Below are 16,235 nucleotides of genomic sequence, written 5' to 3'. Positions count from 1 at the left end.
CCCAGCCCTAACCACAAAAGGCAGCGCAGTGCCAGCCCAGGACGGTGCCTCGCCCCGCCCCAAACGTCGCAGTGCCGCAGGGAGAGGAGGCGGGCCCAGACGCGGGCGTGGGCTGGGAAACAGTGTGGCCTCGTCCTTCCTCTCTCCGGCCAATCCGAGCAGTCCCCTCGACCGAGAAGGGAGGACCCGGGTGCGGAGACGCCTGAAGTCCCTTCCCCCTTTTTCTGCCACGTCCCATCCATTGACGTGAGCCCACTCCCGAGGTTCCGATTGGATACGTGCGTTTTCCAGCCCCACTAGGAGTCCTTTAAGTCTATTGGTCGGTGCTGTTTTGGGGGCGGGGTTTACGTGCCATCCTCCGCCTCTACTGCGGCGCGAGGGGCGGGACTCGCCGCCGCCGCCTCTGCTTCCGCCGCCGTCGCCGCCGCCACCGCGGGCTCCGCCACCTGCCACTGCGCGTTAGGCGGGGGAGGAGTCGGAGGCGGAGAAGAAGGCGGTGGTGGCGGGTGGAGGATCGAGCGCTGTTCTCGCTCCGGAGCCGCTGCACAGTTCGGTGAGGGGATTTTTTTTTTTAATCTGGCTTGTTCTGATGTTGGTTATAGGAGGGTCGGGCGAGGAAATTGCTGCCTTTACCTCCTTCCTCTCTTAATTTCTGTCGAGAGGGAGCGGGGCCTATCTCTGGTCCGCTGCGCCGGCCATGGTGGGTGGGGTTGATAGCTGTTTAGAGGCCTCCTCGCCTCCTGGGCCCGGTCCAGCCGGGACCCGGCACCGCACTCGTGTCCCAGCGGATGACATCGGTTGGTCTCGGAGGTCTCCACCGTCCGCTTTTCCTGTGGCCTCTTCTGCTGTCCTTGGTGCCTCGGCCAAGGACCCCGCTGCCTGTCTCCCCACACTGGCGACTGAATGAGTTTCCCCGCACTGACACCCCCACCGCCTTCTCTGCCCACTTGCAGTCTCCCCGCGTAGAGCTGGTCCATCTTACGCCATAGGCCTGCGGCCCGCTCTCCCGAGGAACCGTCCGTCGCCCTGGCTCTGCCGGCTGTGTGCGCGTTTTCCCGAGCTCACCCGAGGCCCGGGCACGCAGTCGCGCTGGGCCCGATCGGAGCCCCATTTCCTCAGTGCTTCTCCCCCTAACGATGCCAGGTCAGGGCCCGCTCTGGCAGTCAGCCTCAGCTGTGGCCTCCCAGAGATTGCTGCTGTACATCCTTTTGCGCACATTCAAAATGGTGAGTTTAAAGCCTCTCAGACCAAGTTAAAGAAAAGGGGAGGAGAGAGTTTTGTGGCAGCGAGGAAGAAATCTGTGTAGGAGGTGCCCCTCTCCAGACATGATCGTGTTTTTATTTTTATTTACATGCTCATCGACCCTGCTGTGAATCTGCTGGTTCTGTGAAGTTCACGATTATCACAAAAGGCCTAATATGTTGTTATTTTTTATCATGAACTATTGGATCAGTTAAATTTTTTAAAATGGCAGTCACCTCTGCTGAAGACTACAGACCATTTGAAGAGTGTAAATAAGCATGAAGATTAAAGAAATAAACGTTTGAGCTATTTTTTTTTTCAGTTTTCAATTGCCTTATGAAACTCGTGTCTTTTTATATGCAATACCTTTAGTTTTTAAAATTAACGGCAGACATGCAAACGACGTAAAATTCAGCAATATAGAAAAATAATGACTAGGTGAAATGTGAACGTTTCATCCCTCAGTCCCGTTTTACTGTGCAGAGTTAACAATTTACGTTCATCTTTCTAAATGCACTTTTAAACATGTGCATACACATAAAGTTGTTTGGGAGGATGGTATACCAAACACATTGATATATCACTTGCTTTCTTTACTTAATTATATATCTTGGACATCTTTACTTGTTACATATAGGTCTCCCTAATACTTTTTTTAAAGGTTAAGTGATATTTCATTAGTTCGCATAGGCTAGAATTTATTTAACGATATCTCTTACTGAAAGACATTTAAATTAGTTTCTTTTTGCTATCACAAAAATGCTTTCTTTAAAGCCAACTTTTAAATGTATTAATGTTTTTAATTACAAACTTTAAATCTTTGTAAATTTTAAAAACAGTACTGGAGAATATAAGATTGTTCTACACCTTCCTATAGTTCTACCTTCAAAGTCAACTCTTCAGAAAACTTCCTCCGTCAATATGTGGTTATTTCTGGAGCATGGATTCCTAGAAATGGAATTGCTGGGTTAAACAGTATGCATACTTTAAATTTTGATAACCATTTCTTCCTCATTTTCCCCCCGAAGTTACTCATTACTGTTTTTATGCATTTCTTCTCCAGAAGAACTTTAGACTCAACTTGTAAATTAAAAAATCTTTAAGTACCACATGGTTATGGTTATTGTTGTTTTTTAATAAGTCTTGAAATCAGATAATGAGTCTCCAACTTCATTCTTTTTCAAAATCATTTTGGCCATTTAGTTCTTTTGCTTTTCGATAATTTTTTTTAGAAGTGATAGGATTTCTACAAAAAGTGCCGAGGAGATTTTCATTTAGATTGTCTTGAATATATCCACCAATTAAGAATTGACATCTCAATATTGAGTCTTCCAATTAATGAACACATGATATCTTCATTTATTTAAACTTTGTTTGATTTCTTTTATCAGCATTTTGTAATTTCAGCATACAGGTGTATACTGAAAAAAATCTCATTTTTGTTAAGATTTGTACCCAGGTATTTCATTACTTCTGATACCAGTTAAAATTTAGTATGCAGTTGTTCATTGATAGTATAGACATACAGTTGTTTTTTGTATACCTTGAATATGGCAACTTTGCTAAATTCACTTAAATCTAGTAAGGTTTTTTGTTGTTGTTTCTTTGGCATTTTTCTATGTAAATAATGATGTCATTTGCAAATAAAGAACAGTTTTATTTCTTTGTTTTCACTTTGTGTGTACAACCTACTTTCTTTTTCCTCCCGTATTTCATTGGCTAGGATTTCCAGCATGATATTAAACGAGTGGTCAGAGCAGATATTTTGTCTTGTTCCTGATGTTACGAGGAAAACTTTTGTTCTTTAAGTATAAAGGGCCTTTAACCAACCAACTATATATAGTTACAGTAAGTGTAATAGGTCTTTTATCAAGTTAAGGATGTTCCTATTCTGTTCCTAGATTGCTGAGTTTTTATTATGAGTGGTCATTGAGTTTGCTCAAACTTTCTTGCTGTATTTATTGAGGTGGTCATATGGTTTATCTTCTTTGGTCTGTTAATATGATGAATTACATTGATTTGTTTTCAAATGTTGAATCAACCTTGCATTTTCTAGGTGTACCTCCCTTGGACATGATGTATTATCATTTTCATATATTAGTGGATTTAATTTGCTAATACTTTGTTGAATACTTTTTTGTATCTTCATGAAAGATGCTTTTTCATAAATTTTTTTGGTATCAAAATGATGCTGGCCTTATATAGTGTTTCTTGTATTTTCTGAAAAATTTTGGATAGGCTTAATACTTGTTTCATGAATGTTCACTAGAGTTTGTAAGCCACCCATCTGGGTCTAGCGTTTTCTTTAATGGTTTTAAAGGATAAACTTATTTGCTTTAATAGGTATAGGATGATTAGGGTTATCTGTTTTTGAAAGCTTCCAGAAGTCTTTGACGATGTGAGTGACCTTTACTCACTATGTGAGCTTTAATAGTTGGTATCTTTCAAGGAATGTACCTGTTTCATCTATTCATTGCCATAATATTTCTTTATTGCCCTTTTAATGTCTGTAGCATCTGTAGTGATGTCCTTTCTTACATTACTGATATTGACAGTGTGTCCTCACTTTTGTCTTTATTAGTAGGTTTTCTGGTTTATCAAAAATGTTTTGTTTTTCCGAAGATCCAGTTTTTTTAATTTTTATTGCTATTTAAAATACATTTTTAATTTAATTGATTTCTGCTCTTTATCTCTTTTTGTATGCTTTGGGTTTAAATCTCTATTCTAATTTCTTAAGGTATAAGCTTAGGCCATTGACCTTCTTTTCCTTCTCAGCAATGCTTTAGATATTCTCATAAATTTTGCTGTGTTGATACTAGAGGCCTGGTGCATGAAATTTGTGCACCAGTGCAGTCCCTAGACCTAGCCTGCTATTGAAACATGAGCATCTGCCGTGGAAGGGTAGGTCGCTGATCTCTGGGCCCTGGGCAGCAACTGGGCCCCCGGACCCCCACGCGCCCCTCTCCGCCTGAGTCACGAGCCTGAGTCCCCATGTAGAGATGCAGTGAGTACAGCTGGACACCACAGGCCAGGGCGCAACGTGGGCCTCTGGGTCGCCCAGCGGTGCCGCACAGAAGCCGGGTGAGTAGTGCGCTCTCTCCTGGCTGGCCTTGTCCACCGGCTCCTGTGCAAACCCACGGGGAGCCCTATGAGCCCCTGCAGTCCTGGAGGCTGCAGCCGGCTCACCCAGAAGCAGCCGTGCGGGTGCGTGACAGGCACCTCGCGGGCACCCGGCACCTGAGTACAGGGGCTTCCCTGGAACGTGAGCCCTGGCGTCCTGGGGGAGGATAGTAGGGAGAGTGAGAGTAAGCTCGGTGGACACCTCGCATTCTCACTGCACCTCTGCCCCTGTCACCCCTGCCCCCAGGTAGCTGGCAAGAAGTCACAGCCCCCTGACCAGGTGCCGTGGGAGGTTGGTCACTGCCACCCAACCCCAGTACCCCATCCCAGCCCGGGGCCGGCCCCGATCAGGCAATCAGGGCCTACCGGCTGCTGGTCGCTGTCTGCAGAGTGATCGGTTGGGGCCAGGCCCCCTGTCTGGCTCCCTCAGCACCTGGGAGCAGGGCGGCGGCCCTGCCCCCTGCCTTTGCCACTGGTTGCCGTCTATGGGGCAATCGGCGGGGCAGTTGGGCCCCCGCTTACCTGCTCTACCATCCCACCGCTTACCTGCTCTACCATCCCACCGCCATCCTGCTCTTGTCCAGGCCCATTGGGGCCGGGAGTGCCTCCACTGCCATCTGCTGCCAGCACCGCATTGCCTACGCCTGTCATGTTCTGCGCCACCCCTGGTGGTCAGCGCACGTCATAGTGAGCGGTTGAGCTCCAGGTTGAACTCTCAGTTGAGAGGACAATTTGCATATTAGGCTTTTATTATATAGGATTTTCTAAGTTCTTATGTGACTTTTGCTTTGACTTATGGGTTATTTAGAATAGAAGTATATTATTTACATTCCAAATATTTGATGATTTTACCTAGTTCTTTCAGTAATTGATTTTTATGTTTAATTTTGTTATAAGCAAGTAATATAGAATATATAATTTCTTTTAAACTCTTTGAAATATTTTTTATGGCAGAATATGGTTAGACTTGGTAAATGTTCTATGTGTACTTCCAAATATTGTGGATTGTGCTTTTGGGTAGAGTATTCTATAAGTTCTTTATTACATATTAAAGGTTAATTTCAATATTTTATATTAAATATGCTATAATTGTCATGTCAAGTTAATTGATGGTGCTTATTAGGTTGTCTGTTTCCTTATGGGGAGTCTACCTACTTGTTGATCACCATAGGAAAAGTTTAAGTCTCCAAATATAATTGCATATTTATTTTTCCTTTTTGTTCTAACAAATTTTGCTTCATGTATTTTGAACCTCTCTTGTTAGGTGCATGTATATTTAGGGTTGTATGTCTTCTTGAATTTACTCCTTTGTCTTATATAATATTCCTCTTTATCTCAGTAATATTTCTTCTTCTGCAGTCTACTTTATCTGAAATTAATATTCCCACTACACCTTTCTTTTGATTAGGTTTTGCATGATACATCCTTTTACTTTGAATTTATGCCTTTATATTTAAAGTGGGTTTGCTGTAGACAGCTCACTTTTTAAGTCCATCCTGACAGTCTGGTTTTTTAGTTCAGTTGTTTACACCATTTATGTTTAATGTAATCATTGATGTAAATCTGCCATCTTATTTTCTATTTAACCCATCTGCTTTATGGTCTCTATTTTTTAGCTCTTTTTTTCTTGGTTTGCTCTTTACTACTCATATTTATTTTGCTTCTTTAAAAAGTTATACTCCTTTCTCTGTGATTTACATTATGCATCTTTAATTCCAGTCTGTATTCAAGCACTGTAATACTACTTTTTTAGATAGTGTCAGAACCCTATAACAGTATATTTACACTTTTTCTTTCCTATCTTTTGTACTATTATTGTCATACTTTTACTTATGCCATAAATTCATGATATCTCGCTATTATGTTTGCTTTAGACCTGCACTGTCCAGTATGTTAGTCACTAGCCAGTGTGACTATCTCTATTGTAGTAGCCATTTTTCAAGTCTTAGTAGCTATGTGTAAGATATAGAATATTTCTGTCTCACAGCGTTCTATCAGTGCTACTGTACACAGTTCTGTTTTGAAGTGACTAAAAATAAGAAAAAATATTTTACATTTACCTTCAATTTAATTATTTTTAGACGTCTTCAGATCTTTGTAGAATCAAGTGTCTGTTCTTTCTGCCTGAAGAACTTTATTTCACATTTCTTGCAGTTCAGATCTACTGCTAACAAAGTTTCTTGGATTGACTTAAAATGCTTTATTTTACCTTTTCTTTAGAAAGGTTATTCTGTTTGGTACAGAAATCGTGTTCACATGTTTTTCTCATACGTATCACTTTAAGGATGACACTGTATACTCTTTGGCTTGCATTGTTTCTGATAAGTTAGTTGAAATTCCTCTCTCCATTAAATGTTCCCCTAATTGTTTGTTTTTATAGTAGATTGAATATGATTTGTTGTGTGTGTGTATGTGTTCTGTATTTATCCTGACTTCTGTGGTTCACCACTGAGCTTAGATTTATGGTTTGATCTTTGAATCATATTTAGAACATTCTCAGCATTTTTCTTCTAATATATTTTCTGTCCCATTTACTGTTTTCCTGTGGGGTTCCAGTGACACACGTGGTAGGTACTTCATTTGCTACAGTTCCACAATTCTTGGAGGGTTTGTTTTCTGTCCTCCCCCTACTGCCTCCTCCCCAACACCCCTCCTTTGACACACACACACACACACACACTCACTCACACACACACATTCACACACACACACACACTTTTAGAAAAGTACTTTGTATCTCAGTTTGGGTAATTTCTCATGACCTGTTTTGAAGCTCATTTATACTTTCCTTGACTGGTCTTTTTATGAGCCCATAAAATACATTCTTCATCTCTGTTTATGTGTTCTTTATTTCTTGAATTTTCATCTTCATTCTTGAAATCTGTGATCTGTTTCCGAACCCTGCTCCAGCAAAGGCCCTTTCTCTTTTACTTATCCCCTAGCCAAAATGGAGGACTGGTTGCTGCCCTTCTCCCAGTGGTTTAATGCTCCCCTCCCCCCCATCGGAGTTAGAATTTAGGTAGGGTTTCATTCTTTTCCCACATTGGCAGTCAGTTCCTTTCTTCCGCCACTGAAAAATAGCTTCTTTAGTCTCCCAGCTTGTTTCCAATCTTTTTAGCACCGAGTAGGGATCTGTGGATAAGAGCCTGTGAGTGACTGCCAACTTTATATATCTGTAATTCTCAGAGATTCTGTACTCTTTTTTTTTTTTTTTGTTTTTTTGCAGCTGTCTTGTAATTCCTTCCCACAGATCTAACACACAGTTCTGTGAATAAAGGCAACAGCATATTCTATGAGGCGTTTCCAACTATGTAAGTCTACAAAAAAGATTCTATACTCTTTAACCCACACTTTATCTTTACCTGCAATGTAATTGCCTGATAAAAGGAAAATTAGAAACCCTTTAGAGGGAAGTAAATTATCCAGGGTCTCTAGAAAAGTGGTTCTCAACCTTGGCTGCACATTAGAATCACCTGGGAATATTTAAAATCCTGATTTCTGGGCCTCATCCTCTGGAAATGCTGTTTCTTTGTTGCTAATGTTGTGGCCCCACCCCATAACAAAGAAACAGCATTTCCGGAGGATGAGGCCCAGAAATCAGGATTTTAAAAAGATTCCCAGGTGATTCTAATGTGCAGCCAAGGTTGAGAACCCCTGCTCTAGAAAATCACATCCAGCATTCAGGAAGGATGCATTTTTTAATTTCTAGGGGAACTATTAAAAGAATGACACTAGCCCAGCCAGTGTGGCTTAGCGGAGTTGAGCACCGACCTATGGTCATGGGTCAGTTCCTGCTCGGTCAGGGCAGCACATACTTGGTTTTCAGGCTCAATCCCCAGTGGGAGGCGTGCTGGAGGCAGCCCATCAATGACTCCGTTTCATCATTGATGTTTCTATCTCTCCCTCTCCCTTCCTCTCAGAAATCAATAAAAATATGTTAAAAAGAAAAAAGAATGGCACTAAAAGGTATATCAAATAAGCTAGTAGATGAAATAAAATGGAATCATACCGAAGAAGTCAAGAAAGGAAGAATAAAGGAACAAATAATGAATAAGGAAAATGAAAATAATAGCAAGATGATACTTAAACTCGTTTATATTGGCAGTTATGTTAAGTTTAAATAAATGCTTCAGTGAAAATACAAATATTTTTAGGCTTAAAAATAAGTGAAATCCAAATATATATTCTGTTTATAGAAAAAAATACTTTAAAAGCTCAGATAGGATGAAAGTAAAAAGATGTAATAAGTATTGTCTGCAAACACTCACCAAAAGAAAGCTCTATTAACATTGTATAAAATAGACTTAAGGCAAAACAAGTATTATAAGTGATGAAGAGGAAAATACAATAAGTGGGTCAGTTTACCCAGATTAAAAAATCCTTAAAGCATGTATTCATCTAGTAATACAACTTCTGAATATAGAAGATAATATAACAGGAAATATAGATATGCATTTATAGCTAGAGATTTTAAATATCTATTTAAAGTAACTGATATAACAATTATATTAAAAAACTAGTAAGAGAATAGAAAATTTGAATGACATGATTCATTAACTTGGTGTAATTGACATTTATAAAATATTGTATCTGACAACTGAAGACTGCATATTTTTAAGTGCACGTGGAACACTTGCCAAAATATTCTGGTTCTTAAAGAAGTATCAGACTTCAAAGGATTGAAATTATACAGTGCATTTTTTCTTTTTTACCACTGTGGAATTAATCACAACTCAGTTACAGAAAAATAACTACAAAGCTTCCAAATGTTAGAAATTAAGCAAGACATTTCTAAATTGTCCATGAATCAAAAACAAAGTCATAATGGAAATTAGAGAACATTCTTATTGAAAAACAGTAAAATAAACAACCTGTGGAATGCAACTGAAGTAGTGCTTTGAAAGAACTTTATAGTTTTATATGCATGTAAAGACAAAAGGTTAAAAGTCAATATGAATTTGCAACTTAAAGGAGAAATCAAACTCAAAGAAAGTAGAAAGAAAGAAATAGTAAATGTCAAAGTACAAACCAATGAAATAGAAAATATCAACAGTTTTAGAAAACTTTTTAAAAATAATAAATGTGTAATGAACTGATAAAACAATGGGAGAAAACACAAATTACCAATACCAGGAATAAGAAGGGAGGCATCACTACAGAGTCTATAGATATTAAATTGTTAACAAAGGGAAATTATGAACAACTTTATATTAATACACTTAATAACTCCAGTGAAAGATCATCATCATTCAAAAAATTATCAAAACAGATATGTGAAGAAATGCCAAATCTGAGTTGTCCATTGTCTATTAAATAATTTGAATTTATTAAAAAACTTTTCCACAGAGAAAACCCCAGGCCCAGATGACTCACTGGTAAATCTTCCAAACATTTAGTAAGGTATAATATCAGTTTTATACAGACTCTTTTGAGAATTAAAAAAAGGAGAATGTTTTCCAGAATATTTTATGATTTTAACATAGTCCTGATAGGAAAACCTGACAAGAATATGACACACACACAAAAAAAGAAATTATAGGCTTATATTTTTCATGAACATACATATAGAAGTAATTCAGTGATACGTAAAAAGGGATAATATATTACAGATTTGTCCCAGGAATGCATGGTTGATTTAATATTTTTAAGATAAATCTGATCTACTTTAACAGAATAATGTAGAAGAACCATAGGATCATCTCTGTAGATACAGAGAAATCATTTGACAAAATTCAATATCTGTTTGTGTTAAAAATCCTCATCAAAATAGGAATAGAAAGAAGCATCCTTAATTTTTAAAAGAGTATCAACAAAAAATCCACAGCTAACATCATACATAGTGAGTGAAAGTTCTAGCCAAATATTGGAGGAAACTGGAAGAATTCAGAATCCAGTTTATAGGTAGAAAACAACTTCAAAGACAATAGCACTAGAATCTGATATTCACAAAGGTGTACTGCTGAAATACATTTTTTTCTCTTTATAATCATCTCCATTTCTAGAAAAGGTAACCATAGTGAGATTAATTTGCGTGCAATGTTGTCTAGTGAAAATAAATTTGCCTTGGCGATTTATGTACCAGTAGTAGTAAGTGCAGAAAGAATAGTGACTGACCATATAGGTTCTTTTAAGTCTGCTTTGTTGGAACTTTTCATAAAGAATCTCAGATTGGATTTTCAAAAGCTTCTTAGGGATAGGAAGCCAAGCTAAGGACTTGTTCAATTGTGTCCTGTTACAAAGAGAACAGATTTTTATTGGATTTATGCAAATACATATATAGTCAGGAAAAATAGGAATATTTAATAAGAGTTTCTGAATTCTGGAGGAATCAGGTAGAGAGCAAAAGGTAGATTTTTCAACTTCTGTTACAAAGGTACACTTTATCAAATTGCTCTATACCTGGTATAAAAGAGGCAAAAAGGGGGTCCTTTAAATCTGGAAACAAAACATTAAAGAACTAGCAATGTTTGAAATGATAATAAAAATTATAATCATCTTTATTGTCTTATTCAGTGCTATGTAGTTCTTGTTTTGCTTCATCGTGGGTTAGCAGCTTTATGAATCAGTCAGTTTTCCATTAAAAAATTCTTACCCTCCATTCAGTGTTACGATCTTAGTTATTGGAAACCTTTACGTTTGAGTAACTTGTCAGGCTCTTTTCCATGAATTTCTTTGAAGATGGAGAACTTTTGCAGGAAAAGTTTCCAAAAGCATCAAAGTGAAATAGTAACACCCTGTAAATGAGAAAATACTTGAAAATGGCCATGGTTAAAGATCTTCTAAGAGTTCACACATACATCTACATACACTCACATTCAGAAATTATTCAGTCGACTTAGTTACCATTCAACCAAAGTGACAAAATATTTCAAAATACAGAAAGTTACATAGTTGTAAAAGAATTTTCTTCTTTTAAGAGAGAAGACTGATTTTTCTCAGTAATCAAAGACTTGATAAAAATATTATGAAGGCCAGGAAATATTTTCATAAGACACAGAATCTTTGTTTCCAAGGCAGATTACATTAAAGGTTAAATAAAATCACAACCCTTTGTTTTTGTTTTTAATTTCTCATTAAGAGCAGGCCAATAATCTGAAAACACATGATCATACCAATAGATGCAGGAAAAGCATTCAACTAAATCCAACTTTCATTTTTGATAAAAACCTCTTAGCAAAGTGGAGATAGAGGGAGCATATCTCAACATGATAAAGGCCATATATGACAAACTCACAGCCAACATCATACTCAGTGAGCAAAAACTAAAACCATTTCCCCTAAGAACAGGAATAAGACAGGGATGCCCACTTTCACCACTCCTGTTTGACATAGTACTGGAAGTGCTAGCCATAGCGATCAGACAAGAAGAAGAAATAAAAGACACCCAAATTGGAAAAGAAGTAAAACTCATTATTCGCAGATGACATGATACTGTACATAGAAACCCCAAAGACTCCATCAAAAAACTACTAGACTTCAAAACAAAACAAAACAAAAAACTTCCTTCTTTCACCAGGGGAAACCAAATTCTAATTTTGCACCAGGATACTTTGTATTTTAAAACTCTCCCTTGTCTTTAAACTTAAATAAATAGATTCTAGTTTTAACATTACTACACATAAAATTCCTTTCTCAATATTCATTTTCTACAAAGAAGTTTCTTTATCCATTCAGCTATTGTCCTACAAGTAACAGCCGTTTTATCTTAGGACAAAATTTTCTTTTTTCCTTTACAAAACATAACAAAACATGTCCATATTTTCCTTACCCAAAAAAAGCACATTTTATTTTCTTTTCCTGCTTTTCATATACATTCATTTTTCTTTCACCCTTATTATTTCTGGTAGTTTTAATTACATATTAATTAGTTTATTAATTAGAATTTTTAACCCCTAACCTAGTGGAAAACAAATGAGCAATTACGGGATAGAAAATTTGTAAACACATTTTATACTAGAAGTATATTCTTCCTCATAGTAAAAGTTTCATATTAGTACAAGACATGTTTATTCACAGACCCAAGTATCTTCTGTAAAAAAATCTAAAAACCGTAAGTAGATCATCTTACGTTTAGCATTTAATATTTATCTTGGAAATGCTTTAGATATAAATGAATATCCATTATTTGGTTTAACTTAGTATAAACTTTTATTTGTTTAACTAATGTACTTGCTTTTAATAATTATGCTTGGTTTGGATATTAAAGAACTAATCATCATCTTATTTTTTTTAGACAAATTTTGAAGATATACCTGTTTTTATTAAGCCAAAAAATGTAAACTAACCTTTTTTAAAATTTTAATCAAAGAGTATCTTAGATCATGTGAACTTAAAAACATTTGGGCTGCCCAGCCAATATGGTTTAGTGGTTGAGCGCCAACCTATGAATCAGGAGGTCACAGTTCCATTCCCAGTCAGGATGCATGCCTGGATTGCAGGCTCGATCTCCAGTAGGGGTGTGTAAGAGGCAGCTCATCAGTGATTCTCTCTCAACATTGATGTTTCTCTCTCTTCTCTCCCTTCCTCTCTGAAATCAATTTAAAAAAAAATGGGATTAATTTCTATAATTCTGAGAGAATAGTGTGTGTACTGGTTAATAATGTCAGATTTTGTAATCAAAGAAAACATGATAATTTCAAGAGAAACGTCAAAAGTGTTTTAATCAAAGTAATGTTCATCACTAGCTACACATTTCCCCATCTTTCAGGTAATTTGTGGATACTGTCCCAGTAGAACAGCGGTTCTCAACCTGTGGTTCACGACCCCTTTGGGGGTCGAACGACCCTTTCACAGGGGTCGCCTAAGACCATCGGAAAACATATATATAATTACATATTGTTTTTGTGATTAATCACTATGCTTTAATTTTAGAAGCTCATAATACACCACACCTTCCTGATCCCACCAAAGGCAGGGCATTGTCTTCTTTCCGAAGCGATTTGGCCTTGCAGTCAATGTTGATGATTGACCTGGATCAACCCATGATTTTGTGCATTTGCGATTCTCAAAATAAATCCACTTTTCATCCCCAGTCACAATTCAATGCAAAAAAGACTTTCTTTTATGCCATTGAAGAACATTTTACTGATGAGTTTTCAGTTTACCATTTGTCTTTCATTCAGTTGATGTGGCACCCATTTTCCTTCCTTTAAAATCTTTCCCATTGCTTATAAATGATCGGAAATTGTTTGCTGAGCAATGTTTAATCTTTCTGCAAGTTGATTTTGAGTTTGACACACATCTTCATCCAATAATGCTTGTAATTGTTGGTCTTCAAACTTTTTCTGTTGACGTGGACGTTCTTTGTGTTTCACATCAAAATCATCACTTTTAAAGCGTATAAACCAGCATTCACAAGTATCTTGAGATGGAGCACGTTCACCATAAGCTTCCTGTATTCAGCAGCACTTTTCTTCAAAATAAACTAATGAATTAAAACTTCCTGCAAATGCTCTTTTTTGGGCACAAAATTTGACATTTTTAAGTGTAAAAATATCTATGATGTTAGCACCTTCAGAAAATTTGACATACAAAGTTTTGAAGCTTGCTGTCAATACAACAAAATAGCATACATATCAAATCACATATATATCAACACATGTGTAACTCCAGCTGTTGAAAAAAATCCGCATTATTAACTGGTACACCTAGTGTGTGTGTGTGTGTGTGTGTGTGTGTGTGTGTGTGTGTGTACTTAATTTTTTAAAGACAAATAGAGCTTTTTACAAATTCATTTTGGCAATACCATTTAGAGATAGAAAAATATTGTCTATAACATACAGACATAAACATATAGAAAGACATAACCAGAGATCTTACAGTTTTGTTTAAAATGTTTATCCATGTATCCTGTATAAAACTCAAAAGTAGTGGGATACAGATTATGTTTCTAGCAGATGCACTAAATTAAGGTAACTTGCTCAGATGACCAGTGTTTTACTGAAGATTTTTTATTTGCATACTGTGAGGATCCTTTTAAAACTGTTTTTAGATTCATTAAAAGCTTCTATTCAAAGAATGCATTTCATTGTTTCATTGTGGTTTGGAATCCTCTCTTTTAAGGATGCTTCTTAAGGTGGACCTATCTAAGTTAAAGGTTCTTCAGAGTGGCCACTACAATTTCAAAAGTTCACCCATTTTCCAAAAGGCAAAGATTCTGGTCCATCGACCAGGTAGAACTCATCTTTGCCTTTAGATGTCCGAAGATGTCTTTATTACAAAAAGCCTTGTTTCCCAACTGTGTTTTTCCCCCTTTGGCATAGAGTCGGATGACTTACCAAGAAGCTTCAACAAACAAAACACAGGTATACACAATAAGTCAGAGAGTTCAAAACACAAAAAGAATGGAGCTTGGATCAAAGAGAGACTTAGTCTCAAACTCCAGTATTGGTGAGAAAGCAGTGAGCTCAGTGGCGTCTGTGGGTTACCAGCACCTGTTTGCTTATCTGATACCTTGGAGTCACTGGAGGACTTTGGATCCCACTTCTGATGCCATGTAATGTCAAAAGTTCAGAAATAACAGAAGTAAAACCAATGAATCACTGAAGTATTAGTAATCAGTAAAAGTTTACTATATACTAGTACACACCAAAAAGAATTTGTAAACCAGGAGCACTCAAACCAAAACATGGATTTAGGCTCAGGGGTATCCTATCTAATAAAAAAAAAAAAAGGGTAATTAACCGTATCTCCGCTATGCTTCCCATTGGCTAATCAGGGTGATGTGCAAATTAACTTCCAATAAAGATGGCGGCCGGCAGCCACGCAGCTGAAGCGAACATGAGGCTTGCTTGCTCCAGTGATGGAGGAAGCCAAGGTTCCCCGTTTGCCGCGGCCTGGCTCTGAGCTCCAGAAGCAACAATGTTTCAATTATAGAAGCTAAACAAACCCTAGATACCTGCTTTTTCAGCCGGCTGTGGCCTCAGAGCTGGGAGCGCCAGTAACGGCAACATGTTTCTATTATAGAAGGTAAATAAATCCCAGAATAAATAATAAAAAAAAGAGTCTGGGAGCTTCAGTCGCCTGCCATTCTGAAAACGGCCCTCAGCCCCTCACCCAGACTGGCCAGGCACCCCAGTGGGGACCCCCACCCTGAAGGGGGTGTGACCAGCTGCAAACAGCCATCAGCCCCTCAGGCCGGCCAGGCACCCAAACAGGTCCCCCACCCTGATCCGGGACACCCTTCAAGGCAAACCAGCCGGCCCCCACCCGTGCACCAGGCCTCTATCCAATATAGTAAAAAGGTAATATGCAAACTGACCCTAACAGCAGAACGACTGGGAATGACTGGTCACTATGACACACACTGACCACCAGGGGGCAGACGCTCAATGCAGGAGCTGCCCTCTGGTGGTCAGTGCGCTCCCACATGGAGGAGCTCTGCTCAGCCACAAACCAGGCTGACGGCTGCCAGTACAGCGGTGGTGGTGGGAGCCTCTCCTGCCTCAGCAGCGCTAAGAATGTCTGACTGCAGCTTAGGTCTGCTCCCCGCTGGCAAGTGGACATCCCCCGAGGGCTGCCGGGCTGCCAGATGGATGTCTGATTGCCATTTTAGGCCCAATCCCCCGGGGAGCAGGCCCAAGCCAGCAGGTGGTCATCCCCTGAGGGGTCCCAGACTGCGAGAGGGCACAGGCCGGGCTGAGGGGACCCCCCCCTCGAGTGCACAAATTTTTGTTCACCGGGCCTCTAGTATTGTTATAAAGTAGGTAATGTAGTGAAAATGTTATTGTTTACAATTCAGATGCTCTTTGACTTATGATTAGATTACATCCTTATAAAGCAATCATAAATTGAAAATATCATAAGTGGAAAATGCATTTAATACACCTAGCCTACCAAACATTATTGCTTAACCTAGCCTATCTTAAATGTGC

The 16,235-nt window shown here is 38.5% G+C and overlaps 1 protein-coding gene across 2 annotated transcripts in view; it reads left to right on the top strand.

The window, feature by feature from the left end:
* Window positions 1-390: 390 nt before the first annotated feature.
* The window catches only part of PJA2 (praja ring finger ubiquitin ligase 2), a 67,892-nt gene continuing 52,047 nt past the window's right edge, over window positions 391-16,235 (top strand). Inside the window, exons 1-2 of one of the 2 annotated variants that reach the window (XM_081088667.1) lie at window positions 455-553; window positions 954-1,226. The gene's annotated coding sequence lies outside the window, so the exon portion shown is untranslated. Of the gene's footprint in view, window positions 554-953; window positions 1,227-16,235 lie in introns of both variants that reach the window. The other variant, XM_081088666.1, reaches the window with a different exon arrangement.

Source organism: Myotis nattereri (genome assembly GCF_964212035.1).
Source record: "Myotis nattereri genome assembly, chromosome: 4".
Classification (NCBI taxonomy): domain Eukaryota; kingdom Metazoa; phylum Chordata; class Mammalia; order Chiroptera; family Vespertilionidae; genus Myotis; species Myotis nattereri.
Note: the sequence above shows the minus strand (reverse complement) of the source record. Positions and strands in the feature narration are given on the sequence as shown.